Source organism: Lycorma delicatula, chromosome 1, assembly GCF_047948215.1.
Source record: "Lycorma delicatula isolate Av1 chromosome 1, ASM4794821v1, whole genome shotgun sequence".
Lineage (NCBI taxonomy): Eukaryota > Metazoa > Arthropoda > Insecta > Hemiptera > Fulgoridae > Lycorma > Lycorma delicatula.
The window spans coordinates 189,268,889-189,281,130 of NC_134455.1; the positions used below are offsets into that span (position 1 = coordinate 189,268,889).

General features: G+C 27.6%; 1 protein-coding gene across 1 annotated transcript in view; it reads right to left on the reverse strand.

Annotated features, from left to right (window-relative positions):
• The window catches only part of LOC142326313 (sodium-coupled monocarboxylate transporter 1), a 172,358-nt gene extending 163,755 nt beyond the window's left edge, over positions 1-8,603 (reverse strand). The window contains exon 1 of the mRNA XM_075368721.1: positions 8,447-8,603. The gene's annotated coding sequence lies outside the window, so the exon portion shown is untranslated. The remainder of the gene's footprint in view (positions 1-8,446) is intronic.
• Positions 8,604-12,242: the final 3,639 nt, after the last annotated feature.

Here is a 12,242-nt window from a genome sequence, read left to right on the forward strand (position 1 = left end):
TACATTAATTTATAATGAGTGCTACGATTTGTGATACCACAAAGTACGAGGAGAAATCCGATTATTGATGGCAAAAAAAATTCCTCAGCTAAAGAAATTCACCGGAAAATTTGTGACTTTTACGGGCCGAATATTATGAGTGATACTAAAGTAAGACAGTATTTCTAGTCTGAGTGCCATGAATGAATGGCATGAGTGCCATTCATTTCTAGAAGGACGAATGAATTTTCATGAAGAACGTAGCGATCGGTCTTCGGTGATTACGGATTATTTGATTGAAAAACTTAACGAAAAGATTCGAGAAAACCGGCGCTCCACCGTGTCCTAATCGTCTCTGATATTTCCTCATGTTTTTTCATGAGTTTTGATTTATAAACTTTGACTGAAGAATTTGGCTATAAAATACCGTGTACCAGATGGGTCTCGAGGATATCATCTTCAGAACCCATCTGGTACACAATCTTTTTACTCGTCATACACAAGGAAAAACGTTTTGCCGGATCGCATTAATTTTATTGGCGCTACCAAAATGAAGGTGATGAATTGTTTGATCGTACTGATTCGTTTGAGGGATGAAATCTGGATTTCTTATTCGAACGTCGAGACAAAACAGTAAAGATGCGATGGCATTATTCATCTCGTACACTGAAAAAGTTCAAACAAGAATGTTCGGTAAAGAAGCTTACGGATACTGTTTTTTGAAGCAAAATGATGTCTCGGTTATCGAATTTAATGATCGCCGAATTATTGTGAATGCCAATACTTATTGCGAAATATTAAAAAAAATCTTAGGATTATAAAAAACAAATGACGTGGGATGCTAGTCTACAAAATTCTTTTTGTACGAAAGTGTGCAAAATTCTTTTTGTACAATTGACAAAAAAGACGGTGAAGCAAATGGAAAAATTTCGTCAGAAAATCTTCAATCATCCATCCTAGCCCTGACATAGTTCCTAACGATTATTTTTTTTTTGTTTACCTTAAACAGTGACTTACATCACAAAGTTTTGACAATGACGACCAAACTGAAAACTGGCTTTGTCGGGTGGTTTAAATCACTAACGGCGGAATTTACTGAAGAGGGAGTGAAGAATATAGAGAAACAATATGAAAACTTTTTCGAAGTTGAAGGCATAAAAAAATATTTTTTATAATGTAAATAATAATGTTTGTTCAAATTTTTCAATTTTGTTTTTATTTCATAACGGACTTTACTTTAAAAACACGAATAACTTGTAAAAGTTATCCGTTTAATATTCAGATGAAATGAACCAGTACTCATGAACTCCCTAAATTATTCTTGTTTCACACAGGATATTTCTTCTCGTAAATAGCTAAAAATAAACAATAATTGTTTTTATTTTAAAATGTTTTTGTTTTTATAAATTGTTAAAAAATTAAACTGTTAAAAATAACAAGTGTTAAAAATAAATTGTTTTTATAAATTGTTATAAAAAACAATGTTTTTTAAAACGTGTTTTCCAAGATAAAATTTATTGAAAAAAAAAAAGTTGAATTCGAATAACTTACTGTGAAATAGAATGTTTTCTGAAATAGGATAAATTCCTTGAGAACGATATAATTGAATAATACCTACTCTTTTTAATATAAAAATATCTTATCAAAAGCAATTTGATATTTAAGACTGAGAAAAATAAGTCCATTGTAATGACCAAAAATCGTAAAGAAAATTCGCACTAAACTTATTTTCAATTTTTATAAATGAAATTAAATTATGCATGTATGTAAAATTAAATTATTTCAAACATTATAGATAACTGTCACTTTTCAACGTTATTACATCGACAATACAAAAATTATCTTGAAGGCATAAATATATCTGTTGTATAAAGTACTTAAATTAGTTCTCGTTCTCTGTATTATGAATGATATAAAATGATTATATATTTCTACCTTCCAGTAGTATAAAATTAAGCTTATCGGAGATGTACGAGTAATTAGTGCAGCCCTGAATTTTTTTGTATATCTTCTATAGATACGGTTCAAAGAGGGAAATTATTTTCACGCAGTATAAATTCTATTATGTAATATATTCCACAACTTAATAAAAAGAAAATAAAGTAAGGTAATAGATTTATTTTACTCTAATTCTTCGGTACCTGATGTTTACATGAGCTGAGTGGTATGATTGTGGTATTAATATAAAAACTTGAGTTAAATTCTTACTAAATTTATAAATTAAGAAATTATTTTGTTAAATTTATTAATTCTTATTACAAGAGAAAAATAAAAAAAAGATTTCCAATAAAAATCAATTATCTAAAATTCAAAATTGAACTGCATAAAATGAAAAGTTAAACCTAAGTAACTCATTAGAGAAAAATCGTTAAAATATGTATTACTTGTTTTAAGCTTTTCATTTCTAAATGTGATAATGTTCTGCGAAAAAATCTTATTCGAGTTTTACTTTAACTTCACGTAGGCTATCTTTGTGACCATATAGAATGGGCAGTTTGCAATATAAAAAAATATCTACTGAGCATACGTTAGAATAATATTTTGAGATGTCAGTTTTCTATACTAGTTAAATTATTTAAGGAAGATATAATATATTTAAAAAAATTACTTTTTTGTACCCAAAACAAAGTATTCAATCACTATAATTCTTTTAGGAGATAAATATGGAAAAATTTGACATATTTACATAATAAGATGTGATAGTCTCCCTTAAGACGGAAGAGAAATTAGTTAATACACGTTTGGTACCTGTTTCGGAGTATAAAAGTGATGTACAGTTCAGTCCGAATCACTTTAATACAGAGATTATAATTCAAAACAGTAATTGTACTTAAATGAATTTTTACTTTGAATTTGTGTCTGAAATTCAAATGTAATGCCTTTCCGTGAAATCGCAAATAATAATAAAAATACCCTACATAAATTGTTAGTATTATGATTATAATAAACAATACTTGGTGGTTTATTAGTGAATGTAATTCACATAAATGAAAACGAAGGCTAATGCATTTTACGGCCCCACTAAGTTAGACAGAAGGTTGATGATTAGATATAATTAAATTAAATAACAAATTTTATAGCGTCACAATACTTTAAAGATAAAAAAATAAAATAATAATAATAATAGAATATATATTTCTTTGTAAACAACTGGTTTAAAATTGTACCCATTTTCTTGTTTTTAAATGAATACAGAATTTATATCATTTGTTCACTAATTGTTTGAAATATTTCGTTGGGTGATGAAACGGAGTATCGGCAGATTTTTCATTCCCGATACTTTTGAATCCCTTTCGCCAGAAAGTTGAAACTTTCCTGATATATTCAGGGACAAAATATTCATGCGAATTATCCCACCTCTCACCCAAACGGGAAATAATTTTATATACTACATTACAAATTCTACATGATCTGAAGACCTATTTATGTAAATAATGTTCTAAAAATTCACATTGATTATTTCTTTATTTACAATTGCAAAGTATTCAAATATGTTAATGAGACGACTTCTTAAAATTTATTGCATTAAAAAAAAGAGAAAGTTTAAAAAACGTGTAGTGTTTCAATTTTTTATAAATTTGCATCGATATATATGCGGTTCAAATTCTAGGCTTTTGTTTAATTGAAAGTAGCCTAGTTAACCGTGAATGTAGGAAAAAATACGTTAATCGTACGTAGATTTTATCCACAGTTCTGGCATTATTTTTATTACGCAATTTTAGTTAAACTTATAAAAATAATAATAATTTAACTACATTCAAATTTAAAATTCTCTCAACAAATATTCTTGAAAGAAAGAATGGATACTGTCAAATAATTTCTTTAAACAATGAAGAAACCGATTTTTTGTGATGCTTAAACATCTGTATTGTTTACAGGAATAAATAATGTCTAATATGATCTATAATTTTGGAGAAAAATTTTAGAATTATTAAAGAATTATCGTTAAGAATTCACGTATCATTTATTTAGGATAAAAATATAACCTTAATTATCCAAAATCTTGAGACGATTTCGTTTTCCCTCCTGTAACCCCCCCCCCACCCTATGACCTTTTGTATTGAAAATCTAATAGCATCAATGCCCCTACTATAGAAATATTACAGCCACGTTTGGTGAAAACCGGTCAAATAGTTCTGGAGATATAAGGCGATTTACACGCCAACATATATATACATATGTACGCACATTTTGTCGCGGGTATTTCGATATCATTTTTAGGTTTTCTGGGGTCCTTAGGGGACAATTCGTCAAGATTGGGTGAAAACCGGATAAACCCAATTTTTGCCGGTCACCATACTTTCCCTTCTATATAGCTATAGCTGGTATATAGACAGAAAAGTAAAAGTAAATATCTAAATATCTTCTTATTCATTAATCTTAATGGCTCATTTAATCATATGTTATTTTATAATAAGTTTAGTACTTGTTTCGGAGTACATTAGTGAAGTATTGTTATGTTCAAATTATTTTCACACAGAGATTACGATACAAAATACTAATGGTTATACTCAACTGAATTTTTACTTTTAACACATCTGAAATTCCAGTCAGAATATACTATCTTTCCTTAAAATCTCAAATAATAATAATAAAAATAGCCTATAAAAACTGTTAGTATTATGATTATGATTATGATTAACACTTGGTGGTTTATAAGGGAATATAATACACATAATATCTTATTAGAAATCACAAATTTAACAACAACAATAATTATTATTTGGTTTTTAAATCGTAAAATATCACAAAAAAATACATTCCCAATTTTTGTATCATACTTTCGAATAAAAAAAATCAATACACAGGTATTAAAATACAATGAAAAAAGATGAATTTGTTGTACTCCAAAAAATAATTTTATCTCAAATTTAATAAGTTCTGAAAGAATTAAAACAAACAAAATGAAATTCTAAATAAACGTATGTTTTTAAAACAATGTTTTAACATCCTTTTTAATAACAATATCACAACGTTGAAGTGGTATTGAGTCCGCAACTTTAACAATTAATTTTTAACGTGTTTTTTAATATTGATAAGCGTGCTAAGGATAAAATCTGAAACTTTAATCATGGGGACATGTACTTCTAAAACTATAAAATAATAATTAGAAGAATTTTCATTTAATATCAATTATCAAATTCACTTAATGTTAACATTTTAAAGAGATACAAGGTAATTGATTTTACATTAGGACATACACGAAATGTACTGTAGTGTAGTACACACACTCTTTACAGCGACGTCTTAACTAACAGCCTACAACCTTAATACAGATCGATGTAAGTATGGTAAAATTTTACAAAGGTAAAACAGATCGGCCGACCTCTATACTGGAGTGACAGTTTCACCTTCTCTTATCCGGAAGGTTCTGGGTTTGAATCACAGTTAGACTTTACATTTTTGAAATGCTAAAAATTAATTCATCTCTCATCCAAAAGCAGAATAACATTAATTAGACTCCAATGTGTAAGTAATCGAATGGTAAACAAGTTATTATCTGAAATATTAATTTCTTCAATTATTTTAAATATACCAAAAAAAAACTTTTCAGACAAGATTATTTGTTACAACTCAAGTGAAATGCAATTTCTTAAGAAAAAAAGGCGATTTTTGAATGGGAGATTATAGTTTTCAATTAGATTTATGACATGTACATTAATAACAAGTATTATATTGACTATTTCTCAATAAATTCAATACATTAATACTTTTTATTTTTTAAAACAGCAAGTTAACTATGTCATTCTCTAATATTTTATAAACCTAATAACTTATGAATAAAAATAATTTTAGTAGAATTCGGATATGATGCATCACTGACACAAGAATTTTAAATTTAAAATAAACATATTTCTTTTTAAGCAAGCATATTATATTTTAATTAACGCTTGCTAATTATGAGTAAAATAAAATAATCTGATGCTGTTCTACTACACGATCCCTATCACTGGATTTGTTCTATCGTAATGTACAACTACCGTTTGATATTAATACTTTTCTAAACCATCGTTGGTCTAATGGTGAACTCGTCATCGCAAATCAGCTGATTTCGAAGTCGAGAGTTTTAAGGTCAAATCCTAATAAAGGCAATTACTTTTATACAGATTTAAATACTAGATCGTGGATAGCAGTGTTCTTTGGTGGTTGGATTTCATTTAACCACACATACCAAGAACGGTCGACCTCAGACCGTACAAGACTACACTTCTTTACATTTATACATATCATCATCATTCATCCTCTGAAGTAATACCTTACGGTGGTTCTGGAGGCTAAACAGAAAAAGGAAAGGAAGGAAGATAAGGCAACTGTGTGAGTTACTTTGTAACTCACACAGTTGCCTTATCTTAATGAACTTAAGCTGCTAATTTAACTTAAGCTTAATGATTAAGCTGCCTTAATCTTATAAACTGTGTTTGTAACTCACACTGTGTTTCTATTTATTTTATTTATTTCTATTTATTTTATTTTGCTAGTCTATTGTTCGAATTGGGAATTAAATTTAAGGAAACCTTTATGAAAATTTTGAGACCGAGCTAAAATGTTGATAGAATGCTAAAATTTGCAGTTGGTTAATTCGACAGCAACTTTTCGAATTAAGCAACTTTAAAGAATAAAAACCATCAAAGAGATTTCTTTTGGTTTTTCTCAGTATTACTGTCTGATAAATTGACAAATATATTCACAGAATACACATACTTATCACTGACATAAGTGTTACTAAATAAACATTTCGAAATAGCGAAATGAAAGGTTAAAATGATCTCTAAAATTATAATTAACTTACTAAATTCTCTTTACATTATGAACATTTATGTCGTTAAAAGTATTACATTGGATATTATAATAGATACTGGAACGAATATTTGTATGAATATTCGCGCATTAATTTTATAATTAGAATTTTGATTTTAAAAACCAAAATTTAATAACTGTTACGTTTTATGTTGTTTTTATTACTCCAGTTACAGTATTACGTATTACATGAAGCGACGTACAAGTAAAGTACTTTGAAGGCTTCGAATGTGATAAAATAATACAATATTTACACCATTTTATCTGTATAAGTTATTTTTTTTATTATTTATGTATTTAAAAATGCATAAATAAATTAAGTAATTAAGCAACTACAGGCTTACTTAAATTCTATTCCGTAATTTAATTTTATTTTATCTGGATGACGGTGGAATAAGTTTAAAAAATGTTATACTGCTTTGTAGCAAAATTTACTGTCAAAAGAAATACATATGGGTACTGGACACGAATTTTTAAACGGTTGCAGATTTGTAATGGAATGGAAAATAAGGAAGGTTCGTTTTGTTAAAGTGTAGTCCATTCATTACACAGATTATCCGGCGAAAACATCACGTTAAAAGTCAGTATTTATAATAAAGAAAATATTTCAAAATAAATTATAACAGTAAGGAAGTAAACTATTTACGCACTTTTAATATTCGTAGAATTTATTTTCAAGGATTCATGCCGAAAACTTAAAACCAAAATCTAAACTAATGATAAAAAAATAAGAAAATTACTGGTATTTAAAATATGGATACCGTATAGTGTAGTCTATCAATACGTATTTATAGGCAGAAAATAGAAAAATCAACAAGATTTTATGTTTTATCGACAAAGATAAAACAAAAGAAAATAAAGAAATAGAATAATTCTAAAATTATGCTGCTTACAGCACGCCACAGTATGCAAGTCCATAAATTAATTATAAAAATAGGTAAAAAGCTAAAATCAAGGAAAGAGAAAAATTACATGATCCAATATTGTGCCAAAATTCATTGCAAAGTATTGTAGAGATGTAATAGAAATATCTGAAACATATATCATGTTAAGAGAAACTTCATTGTTTTGCATCCAGTCAGTGGAATTCTTACTGTAATATACTCTTACTAACCAAATAACAGTCTGCCAATTACATCATGAGTTTAAATAAATAGAGTAACTTTGACTAGTGATGACAAACCTAAGGCAAATAGTAGTTTAATAGTGTAAGGCAAATCTCATCAACTTTAAAATTACAAATTAACATTTACATTAACATACGCATGTTCAAAAAATGCGTCGTGATACTATTAAAAAAGAAAGAAAATCAAAGTGAGTTCATTAGTAACACAAAAATCAATTTGTATTTCTATACTGTTCATAGGTAGTTTAACACAGCTTCGCACATGTAACATTTTGGAAACGCGGGAAACTAAATAAACGGTGAAAATAATTTCATAAGTTAAAGATACTATCTTCATTTTTATTATAAAAAGCATTTGTTATTAAATTAAAATTACTCTTTATTTCCAATATTTTGATTAATGTTATTATATTTTGATAGTTTAAGAAAAATTTGAACCCACGTCTTAACTGTAAATTTCTTCTCATCGGTGTTGTTTATAATTAGGAAAATAATTTTTTATAACTGAAAATAGTTAATTAAAAAAAATTAATAAGAAATTACCTTAAATACGGTTGTCTGTTCTCAACGAATTAGACGTCCAATGGTACGGACGAATATCACATACACACAAGAAGACGCTCCAGGGTGAACTGAGAAGAATCAATGCCAACTATTCTGTATACAGACTGAAGCTCCCCACCACAGTCGCTTGTCGTAACGTTAATCATTTTACCTCTCATTCTTTTTAACAATCCCTTCTTCATTTCAGTCACCCTCTTTGCGAGAAAAGTGTTTTATTTAAAACAAAACGTAAATCTCATTAGCATGCATACCTACACGTGATAGCGGTTTTAAAAACTGACACAAAACCTTTACACTGTCCTACTACGCAATCAAAAGTATAGGTCAGTATAATTACGGAATCCTTTTTCAAACGTATAATTAAGGTAAAAAAAGCCTCTCAACTTATTTTATAATCATTTCCGTACAATGAAATCGAAAACATTTTATCGTATAATTCTCATTCACGAATACAAAAGATTTGGAGCTATTTAATTCAAAGATTGAAATTTGAAAGATTTAATTGAGAGTATTGTGGTTGATATAGGCTTATAGATTAATTATCTTATCTCGTCTCAGTCAAATTAAAATAATTTTAGAAGTATTTTTATTTAAATGTAATAATTGAAAGGAAATTTACATAAATTTCGTACTTTCCCAGTTGATTATAATCTTCAATCGGAAGAAATTCGATTTAAAGATTTTGGGCAGAATAATTTTCAAAATAGCTTTTCCTAGCTGTAACTTTATTTAAATAAAACCCTTCCGTACTACTAAACGATTATCAATATTAAGAAATAAATATGTTTTTTGTGTAAAGAAGTTAATGTCAGTCAAATTTATTTCTAGTTCTCCTTTTTTCTTGTATATAACTACTTCAGCAAGAGAGAAATAAATCTGAATGAAGTCAGCCTTTTCCTTATAGCTTTCCATTTTAAATTTTAATTATATTAGTTAATATAACAAAATAGCTGATAGGTTGCTAATTGTTAGTAGGTTTATGTAAATACAAGAGAAATTTATTCGCGTAATTTTATTTACCGTATTATTTATTTTTTTTAAATAGATCAGGAACTTCTTTCCACCCTTTAATGAACTGATAGATCAAAGTTCTGATTTAAATTCTATAAACTATTCAAAGCCCTTCTGCTTCCCAAGGTTAATGTGAATGGGTTTTCTCAAAGCAACGGGGATTGCTTTGAACATATCTATACGTAAAGTCATCGTCAACCTTTCTCACAAATAAGTGGAAACGGAGTCATATCGAGTTTGCGTGTTTCAGCTAGTTGTGAGAGTTGTTATTTTTTTGGAAAGTGTTGGTTTTTATTTTGTAAAACGCACATACCCACAAATACCTTTTAAAATTAATATTTCTTGCATCAATATTATACTATTTACTATTTTTTCGGTAATGATTGCTTCTTGCATTAAAAGTAATGCAAGTTCAAATTAGTAATATGTATCGTTGTCAATTATCTATCTACTACGTAATCGGTCATCTTATTATGTGGTAAAGATTACCGCCATATTCAGATTCTTCATTTAGAATTTTCATCCAAAAAGAATTTTATCGAAAGAAGCTTATTCACAACAATATTGGCTTAGTAAAACCAGAAACCATCTATAGCAGCAAAATAATTGTAGCAAAGGATATATAAAATAAATTGTAAACAGATGAGACAAAAGGAAAATTTCCATTAAGTTTATTTAATGGAGTATAATAGTTCAGACATTAATTATTCAGAAAAGGAAATGATGGATTAAAAGAAAATTAAATATTGCAAGAGAATAGTTACATAATATAAATATAAAAAATAAAAAAAGGGAAATTAATACAAAACAATAAAAATCAGATTTGTTTACGATTTTAAATAGATTAGTGAAAATCCTTTAGTATTTTCATGATATGATAATTAAGTAAACGATTCTTTTTATTCTTAAATTATAATTTCCTTTAAAAGGTATAGGAATGTTTCAGGGATGGGCTTCTGCTCCGATATATGCCAAGGAATCCTTTAAAACATGTGCCAATCTTTAGAAACATCAGCTAAAATTTTAAGCAAAAATATCGCATTGATGTACAACAGTTTGATGAAATGGAAGGTATAAGAAAACGCTCGTGTACAATACCAAAAACAGGATACTATGTGACTATTTAGGAAGATTGTTTTGTAATACCATTTACATAGATCTCAATGAAAAGTTAACATAAGTATTTTAATATCAATAATCCACGAGTTACACAAGATATGGATGATAGCTAAGCCGGAATGATCAGTAATTTCAGAGAAGGAATTATCGTTTTATGGAAAAGAACATTCTGTTTCTATTAACATTACATTTTTTTTATCATCCAGACTCAAACAAAAAAAAGAGACTTTACTTTGCATGCCCAAAACCAGGTTCTAAAATTTTTTGAAACCGATTCATTGTTGCAGGATTCGTATTACCAGAGAATTCTAAAATAAATAAAACTGCTGTTAGTAAATAAGTGACACAGAAATTACGTCAGAATTACAAATGTGACATAAATTCAATAAGAATCATCTGACGACTGACTGGCAATAACGTGTAACGCCAACGTATAAAAAAAGGACGTATTAACACATAAATCATCATTCGTTATTATTTTTTAAAAGTAGGAATAAATTTACTAAAAACTAATAAAAATGATTTTATAATAGTAATAATAATTTATTCCATAAATAATTTATAATAAATAATCTTAATCATCAATAAATCACATTTAAAAATTAAATTAAAAAAATAAATAAAAATAAAACGTTAAATAGTATGAAAATAAAATAATATATTTATTTACTACTTAATTATTTTTAAATTTATTAATAGGCGGAAAGTTATGAATGGAATTATAGTAACTAACGTAATTTCAATAAGCAGGCTTATTTACAATATAGTATTTAGATTAGTTGCGGGTCGCTTCTAGGACTGCCGATGCGTCACACAAGCTCAAGCGTTGGGTAGTCGTCAATACAAATCACTGACCACCTCTTAACAAACTTTGTTTGCTGCCATCCATCTAGAATTAGGTATAAAAAAAATTGAAGTATTCTTATTGCCATATGCTAAATATCTTAAAAATGTTCCAATAACGTTGATTACAAATTCCAGTTTAATTGTCTCCCTCAAAACTTTGAAACCGAAACAAATAATCAGTTACAATTTATTTAAAATTATATTTTTCTTATGACTAAATCTTCATTTTTGAAATCTTTACGTCCTTTTCTACTAAAAATGATATCTGCTTATTCTGCTATTCTCTTTTTTGAAAAAAGGTAGTTATTCCGGTCGAACTTATTTTGTCTTCTGATAATTTAACAATTTAAGTTTGTTACTACTTGAATTGATTATAAAAGCATAAAATCTAAAAAAGTATAAAATCTAAAAGTATAAAATCTGGTAAAATTTTATTACCAGATTAAAATCTAAAAAAGTAATAAATCTGAAATTTAAAAAATATAAAATTTGGTAACATTTTATTTTTATTGTTGGTATTTTGTTGCCATCATCTTTATGTCTGTTCTACCTAAGAATTATGCCATCCTCACGTACCTTTAATGATGTTCCGTGAGAGTTTTCCTCAGTTAAGTAAGTACATATGGTTTTACCAACTGACCTGATTAAATCTATATTCCATTACTTCCTGTCAAAAATTACATTGAGCTAGATAAGAAATGCTACTATATATTACAGTGGAATGTCTAATTTAATTTGGTAGGGTTTGGGTAGACTTATGTTAGTTTTTACAATAATTGTCAGTATTGTCTTCTTCTAT